The sequence below is a fragment of the Camelus bactrianus genome, chromosome 12, assembly GCF_048773025.1.
Source record: "Camelus bactrianus isolate YW-2024 breed Bactrian camel chromosome 12, ASM4877302v1, whole genome shotgun sequence".
Taxonomy (NCBI): domain Eukaryota; kingdom Metazoa; phylum Chordata; class Mammalia; order Artiodactyla; family Camelidae; genus Camelus; species Camelus bactrianus.
The window spans coordinates 62,255,030-62,272,314 of NC_133550.1; positions in this window are offsets into that span (position 1 = coordinate 62,255,030).

Below are 17,285 nucleotides of genomic sequence, written 5' to 3' on the forward strand. Positions count from 1 at the left end.
AACCAGAAAACGACAGTATGAAAAAAGAAAACTACAAGCCAATTTCTTTCACAAATATAGGTGCATAATTCCTTAACAAAATATGAAAAGAATTATACATCATGACCAAGTGGGGTTAATTCCAAGAAATCAATTTTGGTTTGATGTTTGAAAAGCAATCAATAAAATCCACTATACTAACAGGCTAAAGAGAAAAATCACATGATCATATCAACGACGAAGAAAAAACACTGGACAAAATTATGATAAATCATGATAAAAACTTTCAAAAAAAAAATAACATTAGAGGGGGAACTTCCTTAACTTGATAGAGTATCTACAAAAACCCTACAGCTAATATACTTAATGATGAAAGACTAAATGCTTTTCCCCTAAGATCAGGAACAAAATAATGAGAGGAATCATTTTGTAATCAAGTCTACTTGGTTTACTGTAACCTTTTATAAGGCATATAGGATTTTTCATATAAACAGTAATCAAGACTGTGTTGTATCAGCAGAGCAAGTAACACATAGGTCAATGGAACATATTCTTATTCAATATAGTGCTGGCAATTCTAACCTATGCAATAAGGCAAGAAAAATAAATAAATGACATACAGATCAGAAAGGAAAAAATAAAATTCTTTCTCTTTACAGATGACATGATTGCCTACATAGAAAACCCTAAGGAATCTACCAAAAAGAAAAAAAAAAATCAAACCCAAAACAAAAACAAAAACTCCTGGAATAAGTGAGTTCAGCAAGGTGGCAGGATACAAAATACATGTGCAAAAATCAACAGTATTCCTATATCCTAGAAATGAGCATGTGGCCACCAAAATTTAAAATAAAATAAATTTAAAATTTTCAATAGCTCAAAAAAATGAAATGCTTAGATGTAAATCTAACAAAACATGTATACAGGACTTGCATGCTGAAAACTACAAAATGCTTGTCACATAAATCAAAGAAGATAAATAAATGGAGAGATATACCATGTTCATTAATTGGAAGACTAAACATAGTAAAGATGCCAATTCTCCCCAAACTGGCATACAGATTTAATGCAATTTCTTTAAATGCTCCAGCAAGATTTTTGTAGATATAAACAAGATTATTCTAAAATTTATATGAAAAAGCAAAGGAGCCAGAATCATTGAAACAGTTTTGAAAAATAAGAACAAAATGAGAGGAATCATTTTGTAATCAAGTCTACTTGATTTACTGTAGCCTTTTATAAGGCATATAAGATTTTTTATATACACAGTAATCAAGGCTGTGTTGTATCAGCAGAGCAAGTAACACATAGATAAATGGAACAGGTTAGAGAACCCAGGAGTGAACCAAACAAATATTCCTGGCTGTTTTTTTTTTTTTTTAAACAGGAACACAAAAGCGATTCAATGGAGGAAACACAAACTTTAAACAAATGATGTCAGAGCAATTGGATACCCATAGGGGGAAAAAAAAACAAACCCTCCCCGAAAAAAGTTCAACCTAAGTCTCACACCTTATACAAAAATTAATTCAAAATGGACCATAAGCTTACATGCAAAACATAAAACTATGAAACACTCAGAAAAAAACACAAGAGAAAAGCTTTGAGATCTAGGGCTGAGTAAACAGTTCTCCCACTTGACACCGAAAGTGTAATCCATAAAAGGAAAGATTGATCAATTGGACTTTATCAGAATTTAAAACTTTTCCTTTGTGAAAGAACCTGTTAAGAGGATGAAAAAGCAAACTACAGACTGGGAGTAAATATTTGCAAACCACTTATCCGACAAAGGACCAGTGTCTAGAACATATAAAGAACTCTCCAAAGTCAACAGTAAAAAAGAAAGAAAGAAAGAAAGAAAAGTTCAATTAGAAAATGGGAAAACACATAAAGAGACACTTCATCGAACAGGATATTCAGATGGCAGACTAGCACATAAAAATATGTTCAACATCATTAACCATTAGCAAAATGCAAATTAAAGCACAAGGAGATATCACCACATACCTATCAGAATGGCTAAAATAAAAAACAGTGACAATACCAAATGTCGGTGCAGATGCAGAGAAACTGGCTCACTTACACATTGCTGGTGGGAACGTAAAATGGTACAGCCACTCTGGAAAACAGTTTGGCGATTTCTTTAAAAATTAAACATGCAGTTACCATATGATCCAGCGATTGCACTCTTGGGCATTTATCCCAGAGAAATGAAAACTTATGTTCCCAAACAAACCTGTACCGGAATGTTTATGGCAACTTTACTCATAAATGTCAAAAACTGGAAACAACCCAGATGTCCTCCAATGAATGAATGGTTAAACAAACTGGGGGACATTCACACTATGGAAAACTACTCAGGGACAGAAAGGAATGACACGTTCATATGCACAACAACCTGAATGACTCTCCAGAGAATCGTGCCGAGTGAGAAAAGCCAACCTCAAAAGGTTACATACTGTATGATTCCATTTATATAACATTCTTGAAATGACAACATGGCAGAAATGGAAAGAAAACAGATTCGTGCTTGCCAGGGGTTGAGGAAGGGTAAGGATTAGAGGGAAGTGGGCGTGGCCATAGAAAGGCAACCAGAGGGATCCCTGCGGGGATGGAAATGTTCGTTAACTTGACTGTATCCATGTTAACATCCTAGTTGTGATGTCCTACAGTTTTGCAAGATGTTTACATTCAGGGAAACCAGGTGAAACCAGTTTTATTTCTGAAAACTGCATGTGAATCTACAATCATCTCAAAACAAAAAGTTTAAATGAAAAAGACATTTAGCCAGAATTGCCTCCCTCTTCCCACACCCCCAGCCCCTACTCCGTGAGAACTGTGGTTGACGCCCATCTTCCGGGGACCAGCTGTGGCTGGGGAGCTGAGCACCAGAGCCACAGCCATCATCTCTGAGGGAACTTAGAGAACCGAGACTGAAGCCAGATGGTAAAGGCAGGCAAATGAAAAGAGGGGAAATGATATGAGAAAACATAAACTGGAGGGCTTGACATAAGCCCTGGCTGACTTCCCAGCTGCATGAGGACTGAGGGGGAATCTCTAAATCATGGGAGCCAACGTGGGTTCTGGGGGGCAGGCCAAACGTTTGGGTTTGTACAGGGCCAGCTGGCTGGGGAATCCAAGGAAAAGCGAGGGACTCTGTGTGGAAATTTTGCTATAACATGTGAACGTCACTCTCAGACTTCCTTGTGCTAAGACAAAGAACTGGGGTTGCCCCAAATGCCCAGCCTGGGGTCCGGGTGGGGGTTATAAGTGATTGAAATGTGCAATTTAATTGTGAGGATGGTTTGGAAACTGTAGCAATGAACGGTGTGTGCTGGTTCATGTGGGCTGCACACAAGCTCTCCGTTAATCATTACCGTAAAACTTCTGCATCTGGAAGATGCTTGGTTTGGGGCACAAACTATCCCTCTGTCCCCTTTGTCTCTGTGCCCCCCCCCCCTTCAGAATTCCCCTTCCCAAACCTTTCCTCTGGATCCTATTAGAAAGGACCTCAAAGAATTGAAGATGCTGAGACCCTGGAAGTGTGCCATGACATACCCCCGTTTTACAGACAAGAAGGGAAGAGGCCTGCCCCATCACTCAGCAGGCTGGGTCAGAACCCAGGCATCAGGCTCTCTGCCCAATTTCACTTGGTCAGAGTTGGAGGAAACTGGAGTCCCCACGGCTCCCAGAGGAATTATGCCCTGAGTCCTCTGCCCCTGAGCCTTCTCTCCAACCCCACAGCCACACCACGGCTCAGTCATTACTCAGCTGACGATATGTGTTGAGACTCCACTGTGTGCCAGGCACTATTCTAGACTCGGAGGAAAGAGCACTGTACAGAATAGACACAGATATCCTGGCCCTTTGGAGCTCAGTTCACACTGAGCGTCTGGTCCCTCCTCCCATCCTCCATCCTGTCCTCCCACCTCCATCCTCCATCTGCAGCCACCCAAGGCTCCAGGTCATACCCAGAGGGAACTGTCACTGGCGGGGGGTGGTCAGGAGGCCTGTGGGCTTGGGCCTCTTATTCAGGGAAGACCTGCAGTGACTTCTGAGATTATTTCTAAATAAGGATCTAGGTGCAATCATCACATGGTGGATTGTGTCATAAGTTTTAGTTTGATTGATGTACGATTTTTAAAAGATAGCATGACTTTGCTAACCCTATTTGGATATTCTTCATGCATTCAATATAACCAAAAGCCTCAATAAAATAGAAGTTTTTAGGTCTATCTGGACCTGCTTGGGGTCCAGGTCCCCAGCTCCCTCCTAATCTGGCTCCAGCCTCCTCTGCCATGCTTCCCTGTCCCTCCCCTCACTCTCTTCTGAGAGGGGAGTCAGAAGGAATCCTACCCTGAGAGCAAGAGGGCTAGGGTTCAAGTTCTGGCTCTGTCAATTACTCATGAGAATTTTGAGTCCATTCCCGCCCCCTGTGGCCTCGGTTTCCCCATCTGTAAAATGGGAGCAGGGTGGTGGCCTCAAGGATTCCTTTCAACACGGACTGCATGAGCTCCCCTACCAGATTTCAGCCCTCAAGTTCTGACTCTCCCCAACTTGTGCCCCTCAGGTGCATACAGTAGGTCTTCAGGAAACAGGTGCAGGACACAGAGTTTCCAAGTTACCTAACCTACTGGCATTTAAGGCCCAGTCACAGGACAAGCTAGTTTTCTATGGGAACTCTGGTCACCTTCATGGCTCCTGAGCCGGGACCCCTGAACCACAGGCATGAGCTGGGTGACTGCCTCCCGCAATTCTGGTGCAGGGCCTGCCCAGAAGATTCACAGGGCCAGGAACTTTGCTGAGCTGACCCAGAGCTTCCCTTCCAAACACTCTTCCATTCTTGTCTCTTGAAGTATGATTTCTTGCACCAGCAGCATTGGCCTGACCCAGGAGTTTGCTAGAATGCAGAGGCTCAGGCCCTACCCAGCCCTGCTGAAGCAGAATCTGCATTCTAACAAGATCCTCAGGGGATTATTTTGCACATTAATGTTCAAGAAGTGCTGTTTTAGAGCATAGAAGCCCTAATCCCCATACACAGCTGGATCGTATTTGTTCAATCAGTAAAATGTTTGTTAAATGAATGCTAACACCTTTTGCTGCTGGGGCCTCCCACTGGGGACGAATCCAGTTTTCCCCAGGCAACCATCCAAGCAGCCACTGGACTCCCATGTACACAGGGTCAGACTCTCTCTAGTCAAAACAGACCTGGTACCCAGGACTTATCCATCTGCTGGAGGTGACTTTCTTGTCCTGTGACCAAGTGACTCCGTGATGGTGTGGCTGCAATGATCTCAACAATTTTAGAGGTGAGAAAGCCAAGGCGTGTCCCCTCCCCACCTCAGCTCAGACTCCTCCCCCTAACACGCGAACATACACATTTTCCTGAGTGCACACACATACAAAGCACACTTGCCCGAGTGCACTCACATTTGCGGGAATACACACACACGCACACGCGCACACGCACACGCACACACCTCTCCCAGGCCCTGGCTGTGTCTCCATGAGTCATAGGGTGACTCACAGGCACCTCCCCCACCCCTGATCTTCACAGTGGAGACTGGGAAAGGGAGAGGGAGAAGAGGTGTCTCAGAGCCAAACGTGAGAAAGTGGCTTTAGACCCAGGGAATGCCAGGGTCAGGGCTGGGGCTGGGTCCCAAGGGCTCCCGCCTGGAAAAGCAGACAAGTCACCAGGTCAGGAAGTCCTGCCTGCCCTCACAAGCCCACAGGACTGTGTGGAGAGAGTCACTGGATGAGTGGGGGGAGGGCGACGGGTAAGACAGGAACACACAGGACACCAGGACGACCTCCCCATGAGTTCCAGGGGTGGGAGCCATTCAGACTGGCAGCCAACCATCACCCATAACCCCCAGGGCCCCAGCCATCAGTTACAAAGTCCTCACGTATCTTGGACCCACATCTGTCCCCAGGGATGCGTGCAGATAGGGCAGGGGTCACCCCGTTTCAGAGGCTAGTGTCAGAAGCCTAGACCACACTGGTCTGGATGAGCATGCGATCTGCCGCCCCCTCCTCAGGACGGAAGCTTCACCTGTGACCGGAGCAGGTGGGCAGTGGCTGGGAGAACGTGCGGCCAGGGGCAGGGCCGCTGGGGTGGGATGACCATGCCACCCCCTTGAGACCTGGGGCCACCCCAGGTTCCCTATTTGGGTAATTTCCCACCATCACTGACTGTTTGGGGCTATTATCCCAGCACTCAGAAAACAAACGGGGACTGGCAGGCAGCAGGGGCTCACGTGGAGAAACCTTGGAAAGATGAACAATTTCCCTCTCTGCCCTGCCCCCAGCCTCTGGGAAAGAGACTGGGACCCAATGTCCCGCTCCCCTACTCAAAACCCCCTCCATGTTCGGGATTGTCCTCAGGGCTGAACCCTCGACCCCAGTCTCCCACCTACCCTGTGGGGAGCTGGGGGCAGGTGAGGGCTATCTGAGCAGGGAGGCAGGGGTGGGCAGTGGAGTCAGCCCTAGGCCTGGGAGCTTCTCCCTAGCATTGCCCAGCTGCTTCCCAGGCCCCAAACAGGTGGTGGTGGAGCAGGGCTGGGGGGTGGGTGATGCTCAGACGGCCCCCACGCCCCTGCTTTCCGCCTTGATTAGCAGAAACATTCCTACATCTGTCACGGGAAGACAGCCTGCTCCCCGTCGTCAATCACCCAGGAAACGCAAACACATTCCGGCTGCGCCCAGAACTTCTTCCCACAAAGTCACGAGCAGCCTGGGGGCCCTCACCCCCACTCCAGAGCCAAGGGGGAAGGCGTGTGGAAAGCCCCCCCAGACCTCAGCTTCTGCCGCAGCAAGGGAAGTTCTGAGTCACGCCTCTCTCCTTACACTCACACACACACACACACACACACACACTCACACACACTCACACACACACACACACACACACTCAGGAATACACAGAGCTGCCAGCAAAACTCGGATCCACTTACAGCCACGCCCACAGAAAGTTGTGCACTCGCACAGACACACAGACAACGGACCACAAACCCACAGAGAAGGGGGTGCAAACGTGCACACACAGTTTTGTCCCCCACCAGCAAAGACCTCAGCTCTCCCGTATCTGGCACGCAGTAGCACACAGTAGGTCCGCATCAAGTGGTCCTTTGGCAGGCCTCACCTTTCGACCTCCAAAGGATTGTACCTGTTTCTTCCACCTGCTTCCATTGCCCTCTCCCCCCACTAGGATATGAGCTCCGCATGGACAGGATCTTTCTCCCATTCACAGCTGTATCCCAGCACCTAACACAAGGCTTGACACATAGTAGGTGCTCAGTAAACATGTGTTTGTTGAATGAATGTCTGGGCAGCCCCACCGTGGGCCCAGCACCACCCAAAGTCCTGTGGTCATTGCCTTCATCACCAGGCCAGGCTCTCAAGTAGCGGCCTGATTCTCCAGGAGGGCAGATGTGACCTCACCACCTTCCAGAAACCCAGGCTGCCCCAGCCCCTCCTCCCTCACTTGACTCAGAGGTGCCGCCATCCGATCCCCACAACTCCTCTATCCTCATCTTCCCTGCCTGCCCCCAACCCTTCTCCTAGGACACGGTCCTGCCCAGCCCACCTCCCTGGCCCTGGCCACATTCACTTCCCCTGAAGGCCTAAACCGCAGGTGAGTTTCACCCCTCCCTTCCTTCAAGGCATCCTCCCCAGTCAACCCAGGTCATGTCAGTTCCTCCCTCGGGGCTCCAAACTCCCCTGTGTGGAGAACAGGACACCCTCAGTCCCTGTCTCTGGGTCCCAGTGCAAATGGGCCATGACAACACAGGATGCAGCTGAGGGCCATCATGGGGGACTTGCAGGCAGCTGTGGGGGCCCCAAGGTGGTGACACCCAGCAGAGACAGCTCCCTTCAGTTATTTTGGCTCTTCCTGTGGGCTGCCTTGCTGAGCTCCTACTGCACATGTCTGTGGATATCACCGCATCTCCCACCTCTCCTCCCACGCCCGGCCCTCCGGCCATGCAGGACTCTGTTCCCCGAGCTCCTGAACATGCCTCTTCTCCTCCTCTCCCTCTCCGGTGCCTTTGCATGTGCTGTCCATGCCTTCCTCCTTTGTCCACCTGCTGAATGTCCACCCCCCACCCCCCACCAAAGGCCTAAGCCCAGGAGTCTTTTATCTCCCATTTCCTCCCACCCTTCCATCCTTTGGTACCCAACCTCCTGGATGCTCCCACACCTCCTCACCTCCCACCATCACAGTCCTGCCACTCCATCTTGAGTTGGCTTGCCTGCCTGTCTACTCTAGTGGCCCATGAGTTCCTTGACGACAAGACCCTGTCTTGTTGTTCTCCGTGTCCCTGGTACCAGCGAGGCTACCCAGGGCTCGGAACATAGTGGAGTTAAATCAGTATTGCTGTCAGGGCCTCAGGAGTGGGCAGAGTAACGGAGTCCTCACTTAATCTTGTATCTGCTACTGTTTCTCACCTGGTCACCAGATGCTTCCTGTTATTTCAGGGCCCACCGCATGCCATGACCTGTATGATGCAGCGAACATGCCAGGCTGGAGTGCAGGCCTCAGCTCGTATTGTCCTGGAGTAGGGCTGCACGGCTGCCCCATGCCCCATGCCATGGCTTCCTCACATCGGATTGTGTGCTTGGCCTCGGGGCTTGTTCTGACCAAAGGGATGTCAGTGGACAGGACCTGAGCAAAAGTCTGAAACATGCTTGACAATTATCCTCTTGCGTGCCTGCCTTTCACCAAGAGACCAGATGGTCACTGGTCCAAAGAGGACGAGAAACGGGGGTGCAAATCTAGACCCACCCTGCAGCTTGCAACCAAGCCCAGTTGACCCTCAGACCCATAAGGGAGACGTCCGTGCTTGATATGGTTACCACTGAGTTGGGAGTTTGTTACGTGGTGTTAGCAGGGGAATTGCTGACTGAAACAGCTGACATGGGCTGAAGCTTACTTGCACTTTTTCACTTGATTCCTTAACCTTATTTGATTCGCCATTATCATTACCCCCACTTTTCAAATGAGGAAACTGAGACACAGAGGGGAAACTGAGGCACAGAGAGGCCTAAGGGAGGAGCAGAAGCAGCTAGGTTCCAGAGCTTAACCACCCCATCTGCTATCCCATCAGTAATCAAACCTCCTGCCCCAAAACAGGGGTGAGGTCTCCCAGTGGCTGGGGCCTGGGGTCCCCTTTCTCTCTTGAAATGCATACACATATACATCTCTCTTTCTCTGCATACACTTGATAACAAGATACACTTGTTTTTCACCCAGGGGAGCCCTGGTCTCCAGGAGAGAGGCCCGCAGCAACCCTCCTTCCCAGCTGAAGACTTCACAATCCACAGAGTAATTTCACAGCCTGTGTCTCAGTCAATCCTCACAAGCGCCTGGGGTGACAGGTGTCTCAGCTCCATCTTATCCACGATGGGATACTTAGAGAATTGTACATCTTGTCCAAGGATGGAAAAGAATATGTAGTTAGATAAAAGCTAACATTTACTGGGCTTTGTGACAGTGTGTTCTATAGGAATAAATTCAGTTGTAAGTAAAAAAAGAAAAATCCAATTTACATAGGGTAATGGAAGAAAAACGAGGGTTTAAATTTATTTTATCATAAGAAATCAGGAGGTCGTAACAGTAACCTTGGCCTTGTCCTGTAGCTCGACAATGTCAGGGCTGGATTTCCTGCTCTTCCCTTGACCTCGTCATCATCTTCCAAGAATCATATCTGCATTCAAAGCAGGAAGAAGGGAGAATAGGGAAGGGCTATCTTCCTGGAAGTCTCTGTCTTTTTACTGAGGAAGAGCCTTCACTGTCACCCTCCCTTCAACAAACTTATTGTTACCTCTCAGTAATCAGGATAGGGTCGCATCGCCACAGACAATCACTGGTCCATGGGAATCAGATGTCCATGATTGGGTCTGACTAATCACAATTCATCTTCTTGTGCTGAGATCACAGCATTTCTTTTTTTTTTTTTAATTATCTAAAAAGTTTTTCCCTAGCAATAGAAATAAAAGCAAGAATAAACAAATGGGACCTAATTAAACTTACAAGCTTCTGCACAGCAAAGGAAACCATAAGCAAAACAAAACGACAACCTACAGAATGGGAGAAAATTTTTGCAAATGAAACCAACAAAGGCTTGATCTCCAGAATATATAAGCAGCTCATACGACTTAATAAGAAAAAAACAAACAACCTAATCCAAAAATGGGCAGAAGACCTAAACAAGCAATTTTCCAAGGAAGACATACAAATGATCAATAGGCACATGAAAAAATGCTCACTATCACTAATTATCGGAGAAATGCAAATCAAAACTACCGTGAGGTATCACCTCACCAGTCAGAATGGCCATCATTCAAAAGTACACAAATGACACATGCTGGAGAGGCTCTGGGGAAAAGGGAACCCTCCTTCACTGCTGGTGGGAATGCAGTTTGGTGCAGCCACTGTGGAAAACAGTATGGAGATTCTTCAAAAGACTAGGAATAGACTTACGTATGACCCAGGAATCCCGCTCCTGGGCATATACCCAGAAGGAACCCTACTTCAGGATGACACCTGCACCCCAATGTTCACAGCAGCACTATTTACAATAGCCAAGACATGGAGACAGTCTAAATGTCCATCGACAGATGACTGGATAAAGAAGCTGTAGTATATTTATACAATGGAATACTATTCAGCCATAAAACCCAACAACATAACGCCATTTGCAGCACAATGGATGTTCCTGGAGAATGTCATTCTAAGTGAAGTAAGCCAGAAAGAGAAAGAAAAATACCATATGAGATCGCTCATATGTGGAATCTAAAAAATAAAAAACAAAAAACATAAATACAAAACAGAAACAGACTCACAGACATAGAATACAAATTTGTGGTTGCCAAGGGGGTGGGGGGCAGGGGGAAGGGACAGACTGGGATTTCAAAATGTAGGATAGATAAACAAGATTATACTGTATAGCACAGAGAAATATATACAAGATCTTGTGGTAGCTCACAGTGAAAAAAAATGTGACAATGAATATACTTATGTTCATGTATAACTGAAAAATTGTGCTCTACACTGGAATTTGACACAACATTGTAAAATGACTATAACTCAAAAAAAAGTGTTAAAAAATAATAAAAATTTAAAAAAATAAAATTAAATAAAAAGGTTTTTTTCTAATGGAGATATTGGGGATCAAACCCAGGACCTCATACCTGCTAAGTGTGTGCTCTACCACTGAACTATACCCACCCACAAAAGCACAGCATTTCTGCCATCTTGATAGGCAGACCAGGGTTCTGTTTATCAGGAAAAGGGAGGATGGTTACTGGTTAGGAGAGGCAATAGGCAAGATGTGCTCCCCTGACACCACACTAAGCACTTTACCTACATCGTCTTTACACAGCCTTATAAAGTCCAGACGGTTTTATGCCAATTTAGCAAATGAAAGACAAAGCCAGCGAGCAGCAGAGATGGTCCACATTCTTAGCCATTCTACCAGATTGCCAGGCATGGAGGGATTAAGATGCCAGGAAGGCAGGAGACTGTCCACTGGGACCACAGTCAGTCCCCACTCACCCCTGACCTCACCACACACCTACCCTCCCTCAGCTCCGAGTGTGTGGGGTCAGAGTACCCAAGTGCCCAGGTGTTGATAGGTGACTGCACCAGTGTCTGGTGAGGGCAGGCGTGTGTGCCCATGGAGCTCACTGCAGACACGTGCTCTCTCAAGCTTTGGCTGGAAGCTTGGGCTGAGTCCCTGTGTCTTGTTCCTTCATCCAGGCAACATCTGCCGGTGCCAGGCATCCAATCAGACCTCTGGGAGAGCAGATTGGTGGCTCCAGCACGGATCCTGCCCTCATGGAGAGATCTTGCCACCCAGTCTCTCCTACTTCAGAGAAATCTTGGGCGGAATGCTTCAGGTATACAGAGGAGAGAAAGCTCACTTCTGGCCACAGGGACAATCTTTATCCCCCCAGTGTTTTTTATTGTGGTAAAATACACATAACATAAAAGTTGCCATCTTAACCATTTTTAAGTGTATAATTCAGTGGTTTTAAGTACATTTAAATTGTTGTGCAACCATCACCACCAACCATCTCCAGGACTTTTTCATCTTGCAAAACTGAAAGTCTGTACCCATTAAACACTAACTTCCCACCCTCCTTCCCCCAGTCCCTGGCAATCACCATTCCACTTTCTGTCTATGAATTTGACTCCTCTGGGTGCCTCATTTAAATGGAATCACACAGTTTTTGTCTTTGGGTAACCAGCTTATTTCACTTAACATAATCAACGTTCATCCATGTTGCAGAATGTGTCAGTATGTCCTCCCTTTTTAAGGCTGAATACTAATCCATTGTATATATGTACCACATTTTACTTATCCATTCATCCATCACTGGATACTTGGGTTGCTTCAACCTTTGGCTATTGTGAAATAATTCTGCTATGAACAGGGGGTACAAATATCTTTTTGAGACTCTGCTTTCAATTCTTCAAAGCAACCACTTCAAACCAGAAGTGGTACTGTACTGGTGGGTTATATGGTAATTCTGTTTAATTTTTTGAGGACCCACTGTACCGTTTTCCTTAGCAGCCGCGCTACTTTATGTTCCTGCATGGGCAGCTTTACAGTACATTTGAGTTTGACCTTGAAGATGGTCAGTGAGGTTTGGCTGTGGGGAAAGGCACTGCTCAGCAGGGATGGATGGAGAAGGTACCACCTGAACCGTGGGGAGGAGGGCAGGCTGCGCACAGGGTGGCCAGGGAGGAAGGGGCCAGAATGTAGATTAGGGTAGAGGATTCTTCACGTTTTATGGGAACAGGAGCCACAGAAGGCTTTGAGCAAAGGAGTGATCTGACCACTCTGCCCCTTGGGAAGCCTCAGGGGGCAGCTGAGAGTAAGGTGGACTGTGGCAGAATGTTCTGGGGGTGGGGAACCCAGGAGGAGGCTCTTGATGGTTAGGGCAACAGAGAGTGATAGTATGAAGCCAAGTCCACAAAAAGAAGAAGAAAAAGCAGTGAGGGGGGCGGGGCGTACAGATCAGTGGTAGAGCACGTGCTTGGCGTGCACAAGGTCCTGGGTTCAATCCTCAGTGCCTCCGTCAAGGAGGGGAAAATGCAATGAAAATGGACCTGGGACAGCAGGGCCATGACTAGGGTGAGGCAAGGGATGCACTCACCTTGCATGCAAAATTTTAAATAAGGATATTCATATTTAATTTAAATAAAGGATCTGACAGGGGCAAGTTCAGGGTGAAGCAAGTAAGGCATCACGCAAGTGCAGGGTGGGATCCCGACTTTAACTGAAGTGTGATATTTGATCCATCATGGATTTCTTTGATTTTGTTTTGATTTAAAAAAAATTGTGTTGAAATATTACCTATCTTGATCACAGAGTTTTTGGTGCCCCCTGAAACTTTGTACCTGAGGTGAGCACCTCACTCCTCCCACCCTAGTCCTGGGCTGTGGGACAGACTTCCCTTCCATTATCCAACAGTACTTACTGTGTGCCTGTGATTTGCCCGTAACTGTGCTAGGATGTGGGGATCCAAAAGTCAGTGAAATAGTTGTAGCTCTCTGTCCTCAAGTTTAAGGCCAAATAGAAATAAGAAGTCAGGGGAGATAGAGACTCAAACCTGCTAACCTGAAAGAGATGAAGGAAGTATGGGAGAGAATGAGATTGACATTTGGCTTTTGTTTTGCTTCAAAGTCTTGCCCATCCATTCTCTGAACCCCCTCTTCGTGGGTCTCAGACCCATGGATCACCCCCCTATAGAAACTAAAAATACCAGCCAGCCACATTCTCAGACTTCCTTGCAGTTGAAGCCTTCAAGGCTCACCAATCAGATGTGCCAACCCAAGATCTAAAAACAAAACTCCCACTGCAAAGAAGTGGAGCGCCTCCCTGCTGAGCCCTGAGGACAGCGGTGCCTGGCATCAGGTGTGGGACATGCTGGTCATGGGGCTGTGGCATCCTGCAGCTGTTTGGAGAGCTGATCTCATGGGTGTCTGAGAGTATCGATCCTGTTTGCATACCACAAGCCCAGGTCTCCAGCTCACTCATGGTCATGAGTCATCCAACATTCTTTGAATATCCTTTTGAATATCTTTCTTTGATCATCCTTTTCTGCTTAAGTTAAACTGAGTCGGTTTCTATTGCCCCCAACTAAGAATGCTGCCTTATATAGAAATTAGTGCCAGGAGGGGTTACAGGCAATGGATGTTGGAGGATATTCAGAGAAGCTGAGATGGGTTATCTGGACCACTTGGGACTGGAGACAGTAAAAATTCAGAGCATAACAAGGGATCAGATCTGGAATCCTACGGCATGCAGAGGGAAATGGGAATTCCAGTTCGCCACCTGGAATCACGTGGAATGAAGAGCCCGCTGAGGGCAAGGTTTTGAGACTGAGACTCCATTGCCTTAGAAGAGAATGAAAGGAATGGGGAAATAGATTGCGGGTCTGAGCTGCTGGTTCCGACAGTGCTACAGTTGAAGAAACAGAAGACAATTTCCCAAATCCTAAATTCTTGGCTCAAGACCCAGATCAAAACCAGAGGACCTCTGTGCTAAAAGTATCTCTTAATTCTTGCAGCCATAAGGCTGGGATAGAAAGAATTAAACTCAAAATTTGTGCTTGCAGAATGGCCAGTTACATCATTAGCTGATGCCATGGCTTCACCAGCTCTGCTCTGTGGACGCTGCACCATTGATTGGGAAGGAGTGAGCTCAGCCTTTGCATGGAGCCACGTGGGAGGGTATGGGATGAAGCTGAACCCCGATATTCACTGAGCAGGCTGAAGCAGCTTCTCCACACTGTCTGGTGATGCTGGCCCTGCCCAGGGCCCCTTTAATGGGTCCTCCACGTCCCACCATCCCTCAGTGTCTTCAGAGCACATTTGGGTCTCCAGATGGCCAGTGGGATGGGGCAGGATTGAATGTCAACCCCAAATCAAAATCTGGGCAAAACTTTGCTGTTTCATATTATCAAAACTCTGGAGGCAACATGTGAGAGAACCAATTGAGCTGAACTTAATCCAGCTGGGTCACACGGCAGTTCTGGATTAGGGGTGCCAGCCTCATCAGCTAGGGTGGCTCTAATTGTTTCCGGGGCTGGTGTGTTGGTTGGCAGGTATGCTGAAGCCTGACTCAGCGGTGGCCCACGCTCACTGAAGCAGGGATGACACAATTGTCCCCAGATGAGATACAGAGTTGTATGAATTAACCATGGGTGACCCAACGCACCTAAGCACCACCCCAAAACACCATCTTGCCTTCACCAAGACGGTGAGAACCGCGAAGCTGAGGCAGCCCAACAGTCTTCAAAGGCCTCAGTGTCCAGGCAGGGAGTCCTGCCAGTGGTCCAACTCCTGATTCCTGGGTTGGGCGCGAGTCAAGCCCCTGGGAGGGCCGAGGACATGGCGGCAATGACTGGCAGGGGCGGAATGGCCACATTACCGTAACAGCAGCGGGACCAGGTGGTCTGACCAGCGGGGGACTGGTGGGGCTAATGACCACAAAGTCCCCAGGGCAAAAACAGATCAGCGACCCTCAAGGACCTAAGGCTTTTATAACCAGAATGATCTGGGTCTGGTAAACAGACGTCTGACTTGACAGGAGACAATGTGAATGGGTTAGACAGAGACATGTGGTCCCTCCTGCATCCCAGACTCGAGTCCGTTTGCAGACCAGAGCTCCCTAAGGGAGACAAGGTCCTGACATTACGTTGCAAGTCCGCCCCATGAGTCTCAACATCCCCCCAAGGGGACTGTGGCTATTTATGGGAGAATTATGCCCTGGGGACCAGGAGGGAGGGAGGGCTGAACCTCGCTGAGTCCTTGTTTCCTCATCTGTGACACAAGGACAATAATATCCGCCTGAAAGGATTATGGGGTTAATTGAGTAGAATAATGGAACAGTGCCTGGAATATAAATGTACACACTGGCTGCAGCGGAACTTTTAATCCTTCTGTGATTTTGTGTTCATTCTTTTTTTTTTTTTCTCTTTACTCCACCACAGTGGAGTCTGAGCAGCCATTTGCTGGGTGCTGAGAGTTAAAAAATAACACCCCTGCCATTGACCGAGATGAAGTCCATGCCTAGAGCTGCGCTTGGCCCTCGTGTCTCTAACCTATGCAGCTGCTCCATAAAGCCATGCAGGGGGGTTAGCGTTGCTGCGATGGGGCTGGCTGTGTTCTGTGCTAAATCTCTGTTCCCTTCACAGGCACCACACTCCTCAGAAGCTAATAAAATGAAGTGGCAAGTACAGAGCTTGGAACATGATTAAAGTGATAGAGAAGGGAGGAAGGAGGGAGATGGCTGGACGGGTGGGTGGCTGGATGGATAGATGGATGGGTAAGTGGATGGATGGATGAGTGGATAGGTAGGTGGATGGAAGGGTGGGTGGGTGGGTGGGTAGGTAGATGGATGGATGGATGGAGAGAGAGAGATGTAGCTATGAAGAGAGATGATGGCTGGATAGTTTAGAAGGTGGATTTGACATGCCCCCATCTCTCAAGGATCTTCCAATTAAAGAAGATGCAGTGCTGAGCATGGAGCTGGCTAAGAAGTTGAAATACCTTATCTGGAGTTAGTGACACCCTCAGAGTGTGCAGTTTCCCTGCAACACCATAGCATGTGTGATGAAGAACAGCCAGACAAGCTGCGACTTGGGGGCAGACGTACTGGATGGCTCCAGTAACATTTTACATTCATTCATTCAGCGGGTGTCTTTTGAGCACCGACTATATACCAGACACCCTTTTTGGGCTCTGGGGACAGAGAAGTGAACAAAATAACTCTAAGTGGGGGGCGGAGAGGAGTCAAGGAAATGTGTGCAGTTGACCCTTGAACAACTTGGGTTTGAACTATGCGGGTCCACTTATACACGGATATTTTTCAATACTAAATCCTGCAGTACCACATAGTCCATGGTTGGTTGAATCCACAGAGGAGGAGCTGCAGATGAAAGACAGGCAGGGAGGGCGGACTAAAAATTATATGTGGATTAGGCCCCGTGTTGTTCAAGGGTCAAATATATATGTAGAGTGAGCCAAAAGAGGATCTGTCTTACAGAGATAAATATAGCAGGTAAAGAGGGGGGCTTTGGGGCAGAGTTCTGCTGTTTTAGTTTGTCCTTATGATGAGTCAGATTCTCCACTCCTAGGTTTCTCCATCAGCTCCAATCTGCCTGCAGTTAAGACCCAGAACACATTTAGCATCTTTTTAATGGGAGGGGACCCAAGTCTTTGTGGATGAGGGAAAGCACAGAACCCCACAGCTGGACCTTGTCGACCACAGGTCTCCTGGTCATTTTCTTGTGTT